This window comes from Microcaecilia unicolor, chromosome 2, assembly GCF_901765095.1.
Source record: "Microcaecilia unicolor chromosome 2, aMicUni1.1, whole genome shotgun sequence".
Lineage (NCBI taxonomy): Eukaryota > Metazoa > Chordata > Amphibia > Gymnophiona > Siphonopidae > Microcaecilia > Microcaecilia unicolor.
The window spans coordinates 293,403,828-293,422,738 of record NC_044032.1 but is presented as its reverse complement, the minus strand read 5'-3'; positions in this window follow the sequence as shown (position 1 = coordinate 293,422,738).

Below are 18,911 nucleotides of genomic sequence, written 5' to 3'. Positions count from 1 at the left end.
CTTGCTTTTGAGGAGGTTATAGCATATTGGTGCAACTGGTACAGCATGGCACTGCTTTCAGTCATAATTGAGCAAGTGTTCCTATGTGTTCTTTGGTGTGACACCTTGTCTGGTTCCTTTGCATTACACTGTGGGGTTCCTCCGGGGTTTTTATTGGCCCCACTATTAAACATTTTTATGGCTCCTTTAGCAACGCTTATCACTGATCTTGGTTTCATTCCTTTTATTTATGCTGATGATATACAAATTGTAATGATACAAACTGGGTGTGGAATTACAAATGCAATAAGCAAAAAAAAACAAACAAAAGTAATCCATGCAATATCAGAGTATGGAACTCTACTATGGCAATCCTGCAATGAAAAAAAGGAAGGAGAAGCCTCAAAGTAGCTCAAAATCAAAAAGATTTATAGAGCTATATCGATCAAATAGATCTCTACTTCATCATCGGCAAAAACCTTCCAAAAGTATGCAACTTCATTTGAAGTGCTCAAAACAAAAACAGTGAAAGTACTTATCTCATAGCTCAAATGAAGAGCAGCAAAGGCATATGATTAATTCTTCCAACATCAAACTTGCCCCTCTTCCAACTTCAAATTTGCCCCCGGGGCAAGTTGGAAGTTGGAAGAATCCACCAGATGCCTTTGCCTGCTCTTCATTTGAGCCATGCGATAAGTGTTTAACACTTGGAGCTGGGACCCGTTGTACTAGGCTCGCACCCTCCCCCCCCCCCCCCCCCCCCCCCCCCCCCCGTTACTTCTTACTCTCTCACCATACCTCATCAATCAATAACAGCTTGATTTATTAACAACTTTCAAACAATTTACATCAGCAAATAATCTACCACCGCCCCAGCTACAGTTGTCAAAAGTCATAACATCAACAGCTCCCCCCACCGCTGCTCACCATGACAGCAAAGCAGCAACTTCTGCTTCTTGCTGTTGCCGCAACTCTTCCTCTTCCGGCTCTGCCCTGATAGCAAGAGCCCTGGCCTGTGTGGACCTCCACACATTTATTCCAGGTCACCTGTACCACTTTTAATGACCTGGCTTATTCCCCATGAGCCATTGCTCCTGTAGCTCGGGTATTTGCCGCTGCGACAACCCAAACGCACTCCACCTAAAACAAAACTACAGCACAAAAGTCATGCCTCGCCCCTCCAAATCAAATGTGTGGGTGAGAGGGCAGGAAAGCAGCCTTCGAGGATCAGGAAATGCCCTGAGCCTCAGAGGAAGAGCCAGCTTTATTACCTCCCAACACTCTGCCCCCAGCAACCTCCCCTCCAATCCCCAGCTCCAGACGGGCTCATGGGCAGACTAGCTTCTTTTAAGCTATCCAATCGTCTCTGCCCCTGAACCCGCCGGACGTGAGCGCCATCACCCCCCTCCACCTTCCTCCCGCCCCCGAGCCTTCCTGAATGGGCCCAGCCCGCATTTAACTGGGCCCGTCGAGACAGGCTCTCTGGCCTTTCCTTTCACTGTTTTTAGGAGCACTGACCCAATATAAAGACTTATTAATTATTTTGTTGCTCTTTATAATCAAATGAAGTTGCACACTTTTGAAAGGATTTTGATGATGATGATGAAGTAGAGATCTAGTTGATTGGTACAGCTCTATAAATCTTTTTGATTTTGAGCTACTTTGAGGCTTTTACTTCCCTTTTTTCATCATAAGTTTGCCAAAGTAGATTACTTTTGGTTTATTGATATACAAATTTTAGCACCTTTTGACTGTACTGACCCACTGGTATATTCTGCTCTGTTATCTAAATTGGAAGCAGTTTTACAATGGATTGAAACTAATGGAATGAAGTTGAATATTTCCAAATCAAAGGCCATGATATTTTCTCATAACCCTGTTTCTACAGCTGGCTCAAATACACCTTCTTTGTACTCTTATTCCTACATTTGACTCTCCTAAGATTTTGGGGGTTACCAATGTTGACCTCACTTTTTCAGCACACATCTTACCTATGCTTTAGTTCTCACATCGACTGCTATTGGCTTATGGCAGCGAAAACTACGACAGGGAGAGATTCTATATATGGTGCCTAAAAAATCGGTGCTGAAATCAGCGCTCATTAGCTTGTTAAATTGCGTGCATTGTTATAGAAGCTATACCGATTTTGGCGCCGATCTCTAGGCATATATAGAATCTGGGGGACAGCGGTTAAATTGATTACCAAAAATATGACCATGTTACTCCCCTGCTACAACAAGAGCACTGGCTTCCTGTACATATATATATTCAATACAAAATTTTGCTTTTAATTCACAAAACTCTTACCTCTGGTCAACTTCCCATTTTGTCTCAATATCTGTTACCTTACTTCCCTACCTGGGTGGTCCATTCCATGGATCAGCATCTTCTCATCATACTGGCCTAGTGGCCTTGCGAGCAGTACCTTTAGCCACCTTCCAGAAAACAATGTTCTCTGTTGCAGGCCCTATCCTTTAGAACAGCCTCCTCATTGATATGCAGTGATTGTGTTCCCATTTTGAATTTAAAACGGCCCTTAAAACCTTTTTTAGGCAAATATCAGGCTTATTTTCAAAAGTGATCGCCGGGCATCTTCTGACATAAATCGGGAGATGGCCTGCGATCTCTCAAAAGCGGCGAAATCTGTATAATCAAAAGCTGCTTTTTGACACCATCGCTGCTTTCCCGTCGCCGAGCCAGCGAAAGTTCAAGGGGGCGTGTCGGTGTTGTAGCGAAGGCGGGACATGGGCGGGCATGGGCGTGGCTACCAGATGGCTGGCTTTCGCGGATAATGGGAAAAAAGGCTGCGTTAATCAGTATTTCGCCAGGTTTACTTGGTCCTTTTATTTTCATGACCAAGCCTCAAAAGGTTGCCCCAACTTACCAGATGACCACCGGAGGGAATGGGGGATGACCTCCCCTTACTCCCCCAGTGGTCAACAACCCCCTCCCACACTAAACAAATAAAAATAAAAACCTTTTTTGCCAGCCTGTATGTCAGCCTCAAATGTCATACCCAGCTCCCTGACAGCAGTATGCAAGTCACTGGAGCAGTTTTTAATGGGTGCAGTGCACTTCAGGCAGGCAGACCCAGGTCCATCCCCCCCTTACCTGTTACACTTGTGGTGCTAAGTGTTGAGCCCTCCAACCCCCCCCCCCCCAAAAAAAAAACCCACTGTACCCACATGTAGGTGCCCCCCTTCACCCATAAGGGCTATAGTAATGGTGTAGAGTTGTGGGGAGTGGGTTTGGGGGGGATTTGGGGGGCTCAGCACCCAAGGTAAGGGAGCTATGCACCTGGGAGCTATTTGTGTATTTTTAAAAAATTTTTAAGTGCATTATAGATGCTGGCTCCTCCCATGACCAAATGCCTTGGATTTCGCCGGGTTTGAGATAGCCAGCATTTTTTTCCATTATCGCTGAAAAATAAAACAGGTGATCTCAAACCCGGCGAACTCTGGCATTTGGCCGGGTCAAACTGTATTATTGAAAGAAAAGATGGACGGCCATCTTTTTCGATAATATGATTACAGCCAGCTGTTGCATCGCCGCCAAAATAGATCCCCGGCGATCTATTTCGCCGGCGCCGTTCGATTATTCCCCTCTATATGGCTACTTGATTCTAGGCCTTGATAAGTATTTGTGTGGTTTTTTGTTTATTTTTAGTGTTGAGACCTACGGTTGAATTGTCAAGCCTGATGGATTCTCTCTCTCTCTTTCAATAACATTATTTTTCTCTTTTACATTATTTTTATAGTTGCTATTCTTCCTTATCCCTCTCATTCTCCTTCTTTCCTAGTATCTTTTCCTGACTTTCTCATACATATTGTAATTCGTTTCTTTCTATGGCTCTCTTGTTTATTGAAATTGTAAACTGCTATGATGGTGCATACTCTTTAGCAGTATATAAAAAAAAAATGAAGAAACTTGGCATAAGACATGCTAAAAACTATACAGCCTGTGTTCAGCCTGCAGTGGTCAGTGTTTTTTTTTTTTTTAAACGCCGGCAATCGTGAGTACAAAAAAAAAAATAGATATTCAGCACCTGGTAACTGGATGCCAACCAGCACGATCAGAGCTGACAAGCAGTGCTATCCAGTTAGTGATAATATTCGGACCGCTAACCGGATAAAGTTATGCCAGCATTTTATCCATTTAGAGGTCTGATTACTGCTGCTAACTGGGTAAATATGTGCATAGGCAATTTGAAGAACATTGTAGAAAGTATATCGAAGTCTGTCTGTCAGATATGGATGTCCATCTCTTATGTAAAAACTGTACAACAGGCATGGACGCTGTTCAAAAATACCATCCTGAAGGCCCAGGCCAAACATATTCCGCAAATTAGAAAAGAAAGACGGAAGTCCAAAAGACAGCCGGCGTGGTTGAAAGGTGAGGTGAAGGAAGCTATTAGGGCTAAAAGAAACACCTTCAGAAAATGGAAGAAGGAACCATCTGAAAATAGCAAGAAGCAGCATAAGGAGTGTCAAAGCAAATGCAAGATGCAGATAAAGAAGGCCAAGAGGGATTACAAAAAAAAGAAAGCATTAGAGGCAAAAAAAAACATAGCAAAATTTTTTCAGTATATTAAAAGCAGGAAGCTGGCAAAAGAATCGGTTGGGCCGCTGGATGACAGAGGGGTAAAAGGGGTGATCAAGGAAGATAAAGACGTAGCAGAGAGATTGAATGAATTCTTTGCTTCAGTCTTCATCGAGGAAGATTTGGGTGGTATACCGGTGTCGGAAATGGTATTTCAAGCAGACGAGTCGGAGAAACTTACTGACTTCAAGGTAAACCTGGAGGACGTAATGGGGTAGTTCAGCAAACTGAAGAGTAGCAAATCTCCTGGACCAGATGGTATTCATCCTAGAGTACTGATAGAACTGAAAAATGAGCTTGCAGAGCTATCGTTAGTGATATGCAATTTATCCTTAAAATCGAGCGTGGTACCGGAAGATTGGAGGGTGGCCAATGTAACGCCGATTTTTAAAAAACGTTCCAGGGGAGATCCAGGAAATTATAGACTGGTGAGTCTGACGTCAGTGCCGGGGAAAATGGTAGAGCCTATTATCAAAAATAAAATTACAGAGCACATCCAAGGACATGGATTACTGAGACCAAGTCAGCACAGCTTTTGTGTGGGGAAATCTTGCCTGACCAATTTACTTCAATTTTTTGAAGGAGTAAACAAACATGTGGACAAAGGGGAGCCGGTTGATATCGTGTATCTGGATTTTCAAAAGGCATTTGACAAGGTACCTCATGAAAGGCTACAGAGGAAATTGGAGGGTCATGGGATAGGAGGAAATGTCCTATTGTGGATTAAAAACTGGTTGAAGGATAGGAAACAGAGAGTGGGGTTAAATGGGCAGTATTCACAATGGAGAAGGGTAGTTAGTGGGGTTCCTCAGGGGTCTGTGCTAGGACCGCTGCTTTTTAATATATTTATAAATGATTTAGAGATGGGAGTAACTAGTGAGGTAATTAAATTTGCTGATGACACAAAGTTATTCAAAGTCATTAACTCGCGACAGGATTGTGAAAAATTACAGAAGGACCTTACGAGACTGGGAGACTGGGCGGCTAAATGGCAGATGACGTTTAATGTGAGCAATTGCAAGGTGATGCATGTGGGAAAAAAGAACCCGAATTATAGCTATGTCATGCAAGGTTCCACGTTAGGAGTTACGGACCAAGAAAGGGATCTGGGTGTCGTCGTCGATAATACACTGAAACCTGCTCAGTGTGCTGCTGCGGCTAGGAAAGCGAATAGAATGTTGGGTATTATTAGGAAAGGTATGGAAAACAGGTGTGAGGATGTTATAATGCCGTTGTATCGCTCCATGGTGCGACCGCACCTTGAGTATTGTGTTCAATTCTGGTCACTGCATCTCAAGAAAGATATAGTAGAATTGGAAAAGGTGCAGCGAAGGGCGACTAAAATGATAGCGGGGATGGGACGACTTCCCTATGATGAAAGACTAAGAAGGCTAGGGCTTTTCAGCTTGGAGAAGAGACGGCTGAGGGGAGACATGATAGAGGTATATAAAATAATGAGTGGAGTGGAACAGGTGGATGTGAAGCGTTTGTTCACGCTTTCCAAAAATACTAGGACTAGGGGGCATGCGATGAAACTACAGTGTAGTAAATTTAAAACAAATCGGAAAAAGCTTTTCTTCACCCAACGCATGATTAAATTCTGGAATTCATTGCTGGAGAATGTGGTGAAGACGGTTAGCTTAGCAGAGTTTAAAAAGGGGGTAGATAGTTTCCTAAAGAACAAGTCCATAAACCACTACTAAATGGACTTCGGAAAAATCCACAATTCTAGGAATAACATGTATGGAATGTTTGTACGTTTGGGAAGCTCACCAGGTGCCCTTGGCATGGATTGGCCACTGTCATGGACAGGATGCGGGGCTCGATGGACCCTTGGTCTTTTCCCAGTGTGGCATTACTTATGTACTTATGTATTTCAGAACAGGAGCTGCCAACATACAGCCTGTTCTAAAGTACATGAGAAATGGACGTCCAAGTGCTAGCTATATCCAGCACGAAGATACGTTTTACAAACTGAAACGTCCAACCTATCAATGGAGCACAACAAGGGACGTGGACAGCTGTGTGGCAGCAGAGGAATATCCATATTATAAAATGGCCACACAGGTGCTATTGTGAAGACATAGCCTAATGATTAAGGCAGTAGGCTGAATATTAGCCCCAAGATCCAGTGATTGCTCTTTCAAATCCCCATGAGCCCTCCAGGGACAGGAAAAAACTTACTGTGACTTCCCTTTCTCCATTCAGTGCAGAACTGCTCAATTAGAGCACCTTTCTATAACCTGGATGTGCCAAGCACCAGGTCTAAATATAAATGTCCATCTTTTTGAACACGGACATCTTTTCCCCTTCTGCAATCAGAGTTGGACATCTATCTTTTGGTCTCCCCCTAGTCCTGCCCAAAACGCACCCAGACCGCACCCCCTTCTCATATAGACATACAGCACTTTAGATGCCCATGTCCTGGCACTATAAACTCAGGATTTGGATGTCTAAATGCCAGTTTTCTGATGTCCAAAACATGAATAAAGGTTCTAAAATAACCACCTTAGGCACAACCACTTATGTTGTAACGCTGATGTAAGCGTTAATGCCTAAATACAGCAGATACCTGTGGAGTTTATTCTGTAAGTAACATGTGTAAGTTTGGGTCCCACCCATGCTCTGACTTTGTGTATGACCCCTTGCAAATACACACTAAGTAAATTAAGTGGATCTGGAAAAGTTAGAGTTAACATTTTGTCTGAAAATTGTAAGAAATTGTCTTGAGCGAGTTATTGACAAATGCTAGCTTAGTAGATTCCACTTTATGCCAGTATGTGCAAATAGAAGTTTTTGTTTACTACAGACTTCTTTATCTATATTGACAAAGAAAGGCCTTTTGATAAGAGAAGTAAAAGAAGTTCTGAAACTGACTAGTATTTATGATAGATGTCGTCTTTTGGAAAAGTAAATCATACACTGTGTTTACTTTAAGAAAACAGGTTATAAATGTTAGTCTATCATTAAGTGTAGTTGAGAAATACTATCTAATAAGCTTTTTCCATTGAACTATGCCCTTATATTTCAGACTATTAGCATATTTGCTTACATTAAGTTCAGCATTCTAACAAGATGTCTTACTGATGCTATGGATTTTTGTATAGATGGGTCAATTACCTCATCTGTGGCTGAAGGTATAAATGTGAGCATTTGGACTGCCAAACAGGGGGACTTGGAAGCAGAGAGATTTCTCTCCTAGTCTCCCCTCCTTGTTAATAAGATACCTTATGAGCCTGTCCAAGGGTGGGAATAATGTGGGATATAAATGCCATAAATAAATAATAATAGACTAGCTTTACTGATCTCATGCACATTCGCACATGCATAATATGCATGTAAATGTTAGCATCTCATTTATAGAATTGCTTTACAATCAATCAGTTTTATAGATGTGATGAATGAGCTTAAGGGCCCTGTTTACTAAGTGTTTTTATCGCGCCTACACTTAGCGTGTGCACTAACCATGTAGGTGCCTATATGGATATTGTAGGCACGTACATGGTTAAAGCGCATTAAAAATGTTAACGTGTCTATAACGCTGCTTAGTAAACAGGCCCCTAAGTACGGAATATATATCTTTCCAATGAGAAAATAATTTTAGAAAGTTAATTCTCCATGGATTTTAGGTGTGTACGCATCTGGAGCTTTCTATTCCCAGACTAGTGGTACACTGATCCCTGTTTGAGTCATTTTAAATAGGTTGTGTTCTTGGAACAAGCAGGGGCAGTTATCTAGTTTCTCCTTGGAAGGGTCTAGAATTCTGTAATATTCCTTGGGTCTGAATAACTGGGTAGAAAGTAAGTACCTACTTTACATCATCATCACTACTGTCATCATCAACAACTTTATTTGATATACCAGAGTCCATTCAAAAATTATCTAAGCAGTTTACAATATAAATTATTAGCAATGGGTTGACAAGGACTAAAAGAACAACTTTGGTTTATACTGTAACTTTCACCCTATCTGTGTTTTTCTGGTTGGAGGGGCGAAACAAACAATCTCCAGGGTTACTAATTGCTGATGCTTTGGGGCAAAATATTGGTCAGCCATGGATCCAGTGGCTCCGTTCTGCTGCCTATGCTTTTTGTTGTAAATACTTTGCCGAATTTACAAACTGAAAGTTTGCACATGCTTCGACTTTGAAAATTATGCACCTATGTTTCCAACTGCTCTTTGGAGCACACAATTTTTCCAGATTAAATTATACCTATGCACACATACTTTTGAAAATGAAATTTAAAATTCCTCTTTAACCTGCCCCCACTCCCCTCTTAAACTCCCTTTCCCCAGAAATATCTCTGCTTGCCATATGTTAAGGTCTGTATTCATCTAATTCTTACCTGTGCATTGGGCAGGATATTTTATAACAGTTCATTTCTATAGGTAAAGCCTTGTTTCACCAACAGAAGTTTTTGAATATTACCCTCCCTAGAAACAAAGTATGAACTGAGCCGGTCAATAAACAATTAAGTGATCAGTATGCTAAAAGTGGAAGGTTGGTTGAACATGTGCTTAATGCTAGGTTGGTGTTTGAAGACTAGACGTGTTTTCATTCATTAAAACAGAAACTGTGTCCTTGAAGAAAAAAAATGATGTTAACATCATGTCACATTTCTGATGAGTAAAATATTTCCCTTTGTATTAAGAGACAGAGGCTTGACTAAAAGGAATTTTCAAGAGGGACGGCAAGATGGCCGCCAGCAAAGACATGTAGTAGAGCACAGCTCTGACTGAACTTCCACATTTTCTTGATTTTCTGTCAGTTCTTACCTTTTCCGATGCCAAAACAGAAAAGGAAGCCTTGGGTTCCCTCCAACTTGGGTGGCTCCCTGCAAGATGGAGATTACTCGCTTTACCTGCCAGAACATTCCTCCGGGCGTTTGTGCTGCATAGGGTGAGAGGAAGAGCCCTGCGCTAAAAAGCGAGGCTTCACTCAGCCTGATTGGCCCAGCAGTCCTTCCAGTGTTCCGATGATGCCTGAGACACTGTTAATATGGGGGATTCCACCGCCACTACCGGCCTCTGATGGCAGGATTCATTCTCTACTTCAGCGCCAGTGTCATCGATGGGCCATGCAGAGGCACAGGCCGTATCTTGATAGGTCAAGGAAGTTCCAGGGCAGAGGTTTCTAGTCCTTCCTTTGGTAAAACCGTCAGAGGTGACTTTTAGATACTATCTGGGCTGGTTGAAATCTATTTTCAAGGTATGTTCCTTGGTATTTCTAGTGATGGCTGAGAACTCACTTATTGTCTAGAAAGCTGAAGAAACTTTGAAAGTATGTGGAGGGAAGTTTTTATATTACAAGATTGTTTGTTATTTCAAAACAAAATTGAAAATGTTGACCTATACTTGATATTTGAAATTGCACCTGTTACACTTTCCTCAGTTAATTTCAATGTCTCCTAAAGAAGTGTGGAGGAGGTGATCCACCGAGGTGGATGAACACTGACTCCCACGAGAAAACAACAGTTAAAGGGAAGTGGGAAGTGGACCAATGACTCCAGGGAAACGGGATACTGATGTACAAAAGTACCACTTTATTCACAGACTCGACACAGTACCATATTTCGGCCACAGGCCTGCCTCAGGAGTCTAAACAATAAGTTAAAAATATAATGATTAAAAAATATATAATAAATTAAAAGACATATACATATATACACATATAAAATGATGATCATTTAAAACAGGCAAAGAGATATCTCAGATCATACACAGAAAACCTCTGAAAAATGTACAAAATATATATATACATACATAAATATGGACTCATAATGTATAGATGCATATAAAAGAATATATAAAAAACTTAAAATCATAAGTAATGTAGAAAAAAGTGCGTATATAACATTTACAATTATATATGTACATACAGAATATATATATGGACTCATGTCAATAATTAAAAATATATCATAAAAAATGTGTATATAGATAATAAGGCCTACACATATATATATTTATAAATTCAATGTAAATTACTCTAAGGCCTCCATAGTGAAAAAATAAGACAAGGACAACTGCAAAATAAATGCATAGATATATATATATAGTAATACAACATATAAATAATGAAATAGATAATAAAATGCATAATGTTAATATAGTTGTAAAATCAATCTGAAACATATAAAATAGATGCATTAGCATATATATAAAAAGTATGATAATCAAATGCATAATGCTGATGTAGTAATGACAATGTGTGTACCCAAGAAAATGTTTGTATATAGACGGTTTAAAGACAATGTGTATACCCAAGGAAAATGTTCTATATTTAAGTGCATGTATAAAAATCAAAAAGATCATACGATCTAAAGCCCAAAAATGCATTTGTATCTGCTTATAAACTAATGGTGACAACGATGGGTTAAAATAGAACAAAACCTCCAGAGTAGATGGTAAAAAATGTGTATATGAATTGGGCTGCAGTTAATCAGCTGAAAAATGCTGTACATGGAAATCGAATGTATAAAAAATGTTGAGTATGCTTGTATGAATATATATAATTATGAAAAAAAACTGTGACACTGTAGCTCAAAGAAAGGAAAAAAGAACATTTGACAAACCTTAAATGATTCTGGTACTAGGAATCGATCTAAAGGTTGGATGGTCTGAAAAAGAAAAAACATAAACACTGAGAAATCTAGCCGAGACAGTATAACGCAGAGCAGGGTGGGAAAGGACAGCTAAACGAACACCTAGATAAACGAGCATACCATGAGTGTATAATCCCCCAAAGGAAATAATAGAGGGAGCAGCGGGTATTTACAACAGGGACCTCGAGTGTATATAGTCCTCCCTAAAAAAATAATAATAAATAATAAAGGGAGCAGTGGGTATTGAAATGTTTCAGATTTCAGATTGATTTTACAACTATATTAACAACATACGTGGAGGGGCATAATCGAACGCAAACGCCCATGTGTAAGAACGTCCATCTCCGAGAACGGGTCCGTGAAGGGGTGGGCCGAATCGCATTTTCGAAAAAGATAGACGTTTATCTTTAGTTTCGCAAATACGGTTTGTGCCAGGCAAATGCATTGGATGTGGGCATTTTTGAGATGTAGGCATTTGTTTGAGCTGGGTGTTTTCGTTTTTCAGCGATAATCGAAACCGAAGCGTCCCAGCTCAAAAACGACCAAATCCAAGGCTTTGGGTTGTGGGAGGGGCCAGGATTCAAAGTGCACTGGTCCCCCTCACATGCCAGGACACCAACCGGGCACCCTAGGGGGCACTTTTAAAAAAATAGGAAAAAACACTAAATTACCTCCCAGGTGCATAGCTCCTTTACCTTGGGTGCTGAGACCCCCAAATCCCCCCCCCCCCCAAAACCCACTCCCCACAACTCTACAAAATTACCATAGCACTTAATGGTGAAGGGGGCACCTACATGTGGGTACAGTGGGTTTTGGGGGGGTAGAAGGCTCCCATTTACCACCACAAGTGGTACAGGTAGGGGGGGATGGGCCTGGGTCCGCCTGCCTGAAGTGCACTGCATTACCCATTAATAGTGCTCCAGGGACAGGACTTGTTGCTGCTGTATAACCCTGGCACACTGTAAGACTAATCTCACTGAAAACGTCCTTTATTTCAATAACCGTGTTTACTCACAGTTAACTGCAGATCAGAGGTTGTGCCCCACTGGCAATGAGTCTCCCTGGTACTAAGATTAGCAGTAGCTCAGAGCTGGCAGAATGGTGTACAATGCCCTCTTTCAGCAACATTCAAGTTAAGAACTAAGTTCTGTAACGTGGCTAACACACGAAAGGGATCTAAAACGGACTTACAAAAATGGCCACTACCTTGTGGACTACCGGAAACAAAACAGGGCACACTCTGACCCAGTAAGCAGAAGGAAAAGCACCATGGGAGAAGACCCTACCAACTACCAACACAAGCTAGTGAAATCACGGAGCCCAATACCCTACACAAACCACAATGCAATGCTGATGTGACCCTGCAGTGCACCCAAGAGCCACATCTGACCCAGGGAAAGGCTGGGAGAGGATCGAACACATTCTGCTGTCATGGAGGTGGGTACGGAATTTGAGGGTGGCATAGAGGCTGGGAAATAAGGTTTTTGCAAGTGGGTTTTTTTTGGTGGGAGGGGGTTAGTGACCACTGGGGGAGTCAGGGGAGGTGATTCCCGATTCCCTCCAGTGGTCATCTGGTTATTTAGGGCACTTTTTTGGGACCTGTTCGTGAGAAAAAAGGGTCCAAAAAAAGTGTCCTAAATTCTCGCTAACAACCCTTTTTTTTCCATTATCGGCCGAGCGCGCCCATCTCTGCTTGGCCATAACCACGCCCCAGTCCCACATTCACCATGCCTCCGACACGCCCCCATCAACTTTATTCGTTCCCGCGACGGAGTGCAGTTGAAGACGACCAAAATCGGCTTTCGATTATACCGATTTGGCCACCCACGGGAAACGGACGCCCATCTCCCAAACATGGGCGTTTTTCTCCTTTCGAAAATAAGCAGGATAGTAACATAGTAGATGACAGCAGAAAAAGACCTGCACGGTCCATCCAGTCTGCCCAACAAGTGCATTTTATTATCTTCCAAATGAACTTGATGGAATGAAGGCACATCCAACAAGCCCTGGTCCTGAGACCTCAAAGCCCTCTGAAGACAATATCCAGCTTATTTTCGAAAGAGAAAGACGCCCATATTTCGACCCAAATCGGGAGATGGGCATCTGTTTCCTGTGGGTGCCCAAATCGTAATAATCAAAACCCGATTTTGGGCGTCCTCAACTGCAGTCCATCATGGAGACGAACAAAGATCATGGGGGCGTGTCGGGGTGTGGCGAAGGCGGGACTGGGGCGCGGTTATCGGCCGAGGAGACTCTTTAGCTGATAATCGAAACAAGAAGGGCGTTTTTGACGAGAATTTGGTCCGCTTTATTTGGACCCTTTTTTTTCAGGTCCAAATCCCAAAAAAGTGCCCCAACTGACCAGATGACCACCGGAGGGAATCGGGGATGACCTCCCCTGACTCCCCCAGTGGTCCCTAACCCCCTCCCACCAAAAATAACCCACTTTACAAACTTTTTTGCCAGCCTCAAATGCCGTACCCACCTCCATGACAGCAGAATGTGTTCTATCCTCTGACAGCCTTTCCCTGGTTCTGATGTGGGTCTCGGTGACACCTTTTCTGTTAAGGGCACTGCAGAGTCACATCAGCCATGCATTGTGGTGGGTGTAGGGTATTGGGCTCCGTGATTCCACTAGCTTGTGTTAAATGCTCACGATGTTGGTAGTTGGTAGGCTCTACTCCCATGGTGCTTTTCCCCCTGCTTACTGGGTCAGAGCGTGCCCTTTTTTGTTTCCAGTAGTCCATGAGGTAGTGGCCATTTGTGTAAGACACTTTTAGATCCCTTTCATGTGTTAGCCACGTTACAGCACTTAGTTCTTACCTTGAATGTTGCTGAAAGAGGGCATTGTACACCATTCTGCCAAAAAAAAAAACCAATCAGAAGTTACACTTGCATTGTGATCAACATATAACTGGATGGGAGAAAAAGACCTCAGAAGCCTTTGCAGAGATTAACATTGAAATATCTCAGCAGATTAGGCTAAATGTTTCTTTCATTGGTCATTAAAAAAAAAACCACTTCCAGAGCCATTCTTATATAATTTTTCAAGTGTTTTAATTCCTGCAAACACTTTTTATGTTCACTTTGTGTTAATAGTAAGTGTACTTTAAATCTTAAATCCAGTTCCAAATTTTCTAATCTTATAAACATATGACCAGTGCTGGCTTTAAGAACTATTTCCAGTTCGAAACTTTTCTAATTATATGATCTATACTGGGTGTATAAACTATTAACATGGAGCTAGGAAAGCGTAACTTTAGACCATACCACTAAGTGTATTCTAATTAAGATTAACACAAAAAGTATTTGCAGGAATTAGAGCATTTGAAAGATTATATAAAAATGGCTCTGTGAGGTTTTCTTGTTATGACCAGTAAAAGAAATGTTTAACCTAATCTGCTGAGATATTTCAATGTTAATCTCTGCAAAGGCGTCTGAGGTGGGGGGGGGGGGGGGGGGGTTCTCACCCAGTTTGCATGTTGATCACAATGCAACTGTAACTTCAGATTGTTTTTTGATGTTTGCTAAGTATCTGTCAGTTGCAACCATGGCAGGAACCTCAAATGGGATTTGAAGTAGCATTGGGGGCATGTTTTGGGTGGGATATGGGTGGCACCAAAAGATAGAAGTTTTCCTGCAATAATGGAACAAAATGAAAACGTCTAGGGCCAAAACTAAGATTTTTTTGGCTAGACCTGTTTCAATCATGACTAACTTCGATAAAAAGATGCCCTAAATGACCAAAAAACCATTGGAGGAATTTAGGCATAAACCCCCTTACTCCCCCAGTGGTCACTGACCCCTCCCGCCCCCAGAGATGTGAAAGAAACAGTACATGCCAGCTTTTATGACAGCCTCAGATGTTATGGCCAGTCCTATTAGAGCAGCAAGCAGGTCCCTGGAGTAGCCTAGTGGTCAGTGCAATGCACTGTTGAGAAGGGGACCCAGGTCCATAACCCACTCTAACTGGTGGTGGAAAGTGTGAGCCCTCCAAAATCCACCAAAAACCTACTTTTCCTACATATAGGTGACACCTGTAGGCATAAAGGCTATTGTAGTTGGGTACAGTAGGTTTCTGGTGGGTTTTGGAGGGCTCCCCATACAATATAAGGGGGTAACAGTGAGATGTGTACCTAGGAGCTTTTATATTAAGTCCACTGTAGGACCCCCTAGGGTGCCTCACTGCTCTGCTGGGATGTCTGTGTGGTCAGTCTACTAAGAATGCTGCCCCCTATACATCCCAATGGCTTGTTTTTGTGCACTTTTCCTTTTGACTTTTTTTTTTTTTTCAAAAATGGTCCTAAAATCATAAAAGGTAAACAAATGGAGCACAAAAATGTCTAGCAAATGGCCATTTCAAAAAAAAAAAAAAACATGGACATTTTTCTAGTTCAAAAGTGGCCACATTTGCTACTAGATTTTTGGACGTTGTTCACAAAACGTTCAAAATCGGATTTATATGTCTTATTGAAACTGTCCCTCCACAACTATTATCCTTGTACTTTCCATCTCAAACCTTGACTATTGCAATATCCTCTGTAATGGTCTCTCAGTTTTTTTTTAACTCATTGCCTTCCGTTTGTTCATAGTATTGCAGTCAGATTCCTCATGGTTGCTCATAAATTCAATTAATTTCTTCCTTATTGGCAGGACAGCACCGATTGCTAGTAGTTTATTGTTTTAAATTCAAGATTCATGCACCAAGTCCTGTACACAGATCTGTCAATCTACAAAGCAGGTCCTTTTATTTTGTATCTTCTTCCATGGAACCTTAGATCCTCAAATGCCTCTTTTAGGATTTGGATTTAGCTCATGCTTATTTACCACTTGTTTATGGAGAGTTACATTCGGGTACAGTAGGCATTTTCCTTTCCACGGAGGGTTTACAGTTTAAGTTTGTACCTGAAGCAAAGGAGGGTTAGGTGACTTGTCCAAGATCTCAAGGAGCAACAGTGAGATTTACTTGCTATGCCTTCCCCTGCTCATTTTCAGTGGGGCATTACTCATCTGGGTGCATTTGCTTTCCACGCCCCTTCCTTAAAGAATGCTATCCCTCTCTATACCAAAAAACTTCATTTTCCAAATGTAAGAATGGCCTTAAAGTATGGTTCTTCATCTGTGTTCTTTTAATGTATTGTAAGCCCTATTGTCAGGTTCTTACATGTGTTTTTAAGCTATTGTATACTATTCTAATAGACCTTTCAGCCTGGCAAGCAGTTAAGTAAATCCCTGTAAATAAATAAAACAAATAAAGCCTTTCAATCCCTGAATGTGTAAGCAGATTATAAATTATACTGTACAATACACGTGTGCAAATACCGAGGGCTCTGTGCAATACAGCTCCCTGTAGAGCGTCCGCATCAGGTTGTAGATGTTATTTTCTTCACAGAGCTTACCGGCCAATGAATTAAGGAAGTCCACAAGAAGTAGAAGGCATGTCTTATAATGGTGGTAAAATTTGTATTCCAATCTGTCTGAATATACAACGCCCGACGTGACCACTTTTCACCTCCTAGAGGCTGTGTCAGGGGCTTACAGTCCCATTGGGCACAGCAGCAGTCAGTGACCTGGCACACAGAGACTTGCCTTCTCAGTCAGCATGCTTCTTGTGGACTGTTTGATATCTTCTGCAGACTTCAGTTTCCTCTGTTTGGTTTGTCCAATGTAGAAAGGAGAAATCTGCACCTAAAAATCTGTGCAAATGTTTCTTTTAAATCCTACAATAATGAAGCTAATACCCTTCCAAGCAGGGACATGTGCACAAGCCCTGATGGCTTAATGCATATTTATTTATTTGGATTTTGCTCACACCTTTTTCAGTAGTAGCTCAAGGTAAGTTACATTCAGGTACACTGGATATTTCTCTGTCCCGGGAGGGCTCATAATCTAAGCTTGTACCTGAGGCAATGGAGGGTTAAATGACTTGCCCAAGATCATAAGATGTAACAGTGGGATTTGAACTGGCCACCTCTGGATTGCAAGACTGGTGTTCTAACCACTAGGCCACTCCTATTCTACTCGCATTCCCATAGGTTGTTGGTTTGTTTCTTTTTAATGCTGAGAATTTACCATAACTTCTGGTCTATGAATTAAAGTGCTAGTGTTAGTGGAGGTTGTCGTGCCACCATGATTACCTGTGATTCTTCTTCTTGCTTCACCTATCTCTCCCAGGTGAGGTGAGTAAGAAGTGGACCCCTTCCCAACACCCAACATATGGCATTCAAATCCCACTTCTGATCCTTGTGATCTTGGACAAGTCACTTAACCCTCCATTGCCTCAGGTAAAAACTTGATATTGTGAGCCCTCCTGGGACAGGGAAATACCCAGGGTACCTGAAAGTAACTCAACTTGAGCTACTACTGGAAAGGTGTGAGCAAAATCTAAATAAATATATAAAAAAAACTATAGGGGTGGATATCAAACTGGTGATTGTGAGTGGGTTTTTTTCTCTTTTTTAGCTGCTGCCAGCATTATCCCTGGATAGTCAAATGCCGGGCCATGTCCAAGCACCAGCAGTAAATATCCAGGTTTTTGTGGCCGGCTATCTCATATGCACTTAAGTGCAATATTCAGCACTTAAGCACCTAAGCGGCACCTCATAAAAGTATAAGTTTTTCCAAGTGAAAAAAAATTTGAAAAGCTTATATTTAAGGAGCAAATAGCGCTGATCGCTCCCTCACCCACAGCCTGGAAACTCCCCCCCCCCCCCTTTCTAAACTTCCCCCTTCCTGGTATACCTCACCAACTTCACAGGCAGGGGCAGCAATGCGCATCTGCTACCTGCATGTGCCCTGCAGGCTTCCCTCTGTATGTCCCACCAAAGAGAAACAGGAAGCAACGTCAGGGTGGAATGTGGCAGAAGGAAGCCTGCGGAGCCAGTATAGGTAGTGGATGTGTGTCGTTGCCAATGCCCATGAAGTAGCCGAGGTATGAGTGGGTGGCTGTCGCAGCAAATGCCAGATGCGGGGCGGAGGAGAGGGAGCAATATATAGGATAAAGGGGGGGCTAGTTTGGGAAGACCCACCCAAAAACTGTAGGCCCATCCAAGATAGCAGGTCTGGCTACGCTCCTGGCCTCTGGGCTTGTTTCTTGTTGTGTTAGTGTTGTTCTTTTCCAGTTATGTACCCCCCTCCCCCCAAAAATATAGAAACAAAATTACAATTTATTAAAACAAAACAAAGCAATACAAAAAAAACTACAATTGACACAGGAAATTAAACAAAATGCATTTTTTTTGCCTGCACATCCCTGGTTTTTGACAGAGAAGTTGGGCCCTAGGTTATTTTGTGCCAAGTGCCCAAAAACCCTTAAACATTTACTGCTAACAGTAGCTTAATATTCACATAGAAAAAATGTGACAGAGCAATGAGAGAAGCATTACATTTCACACTTTTTTTTTTTTGTTACATTTGTACCCCTCACTTTCCCACTCATGGCAGGCTCAATGTGGCTTACACATTGTATACAGGTACTTATTTGTACCTGGGGCAACAGAGGGTTAAGTGACTTTCCTAGAGTCACAAGTTGCTGCCCGTGCCTGAAGTGGGAATTGAACTCAGTTCTTCAATTCCCCAGGACCAAAGTCCACCACCCTAACCACTAAGCCACTCCTTAGTTTTGATGAAGAATGCATGATTCCATTGTACCACCCACCATCTGGAAGCTGGAAGAACTTACATTTGGAGTGCCTGGGAAGTCTTAGGAGTGATATGAGATGATTCTAA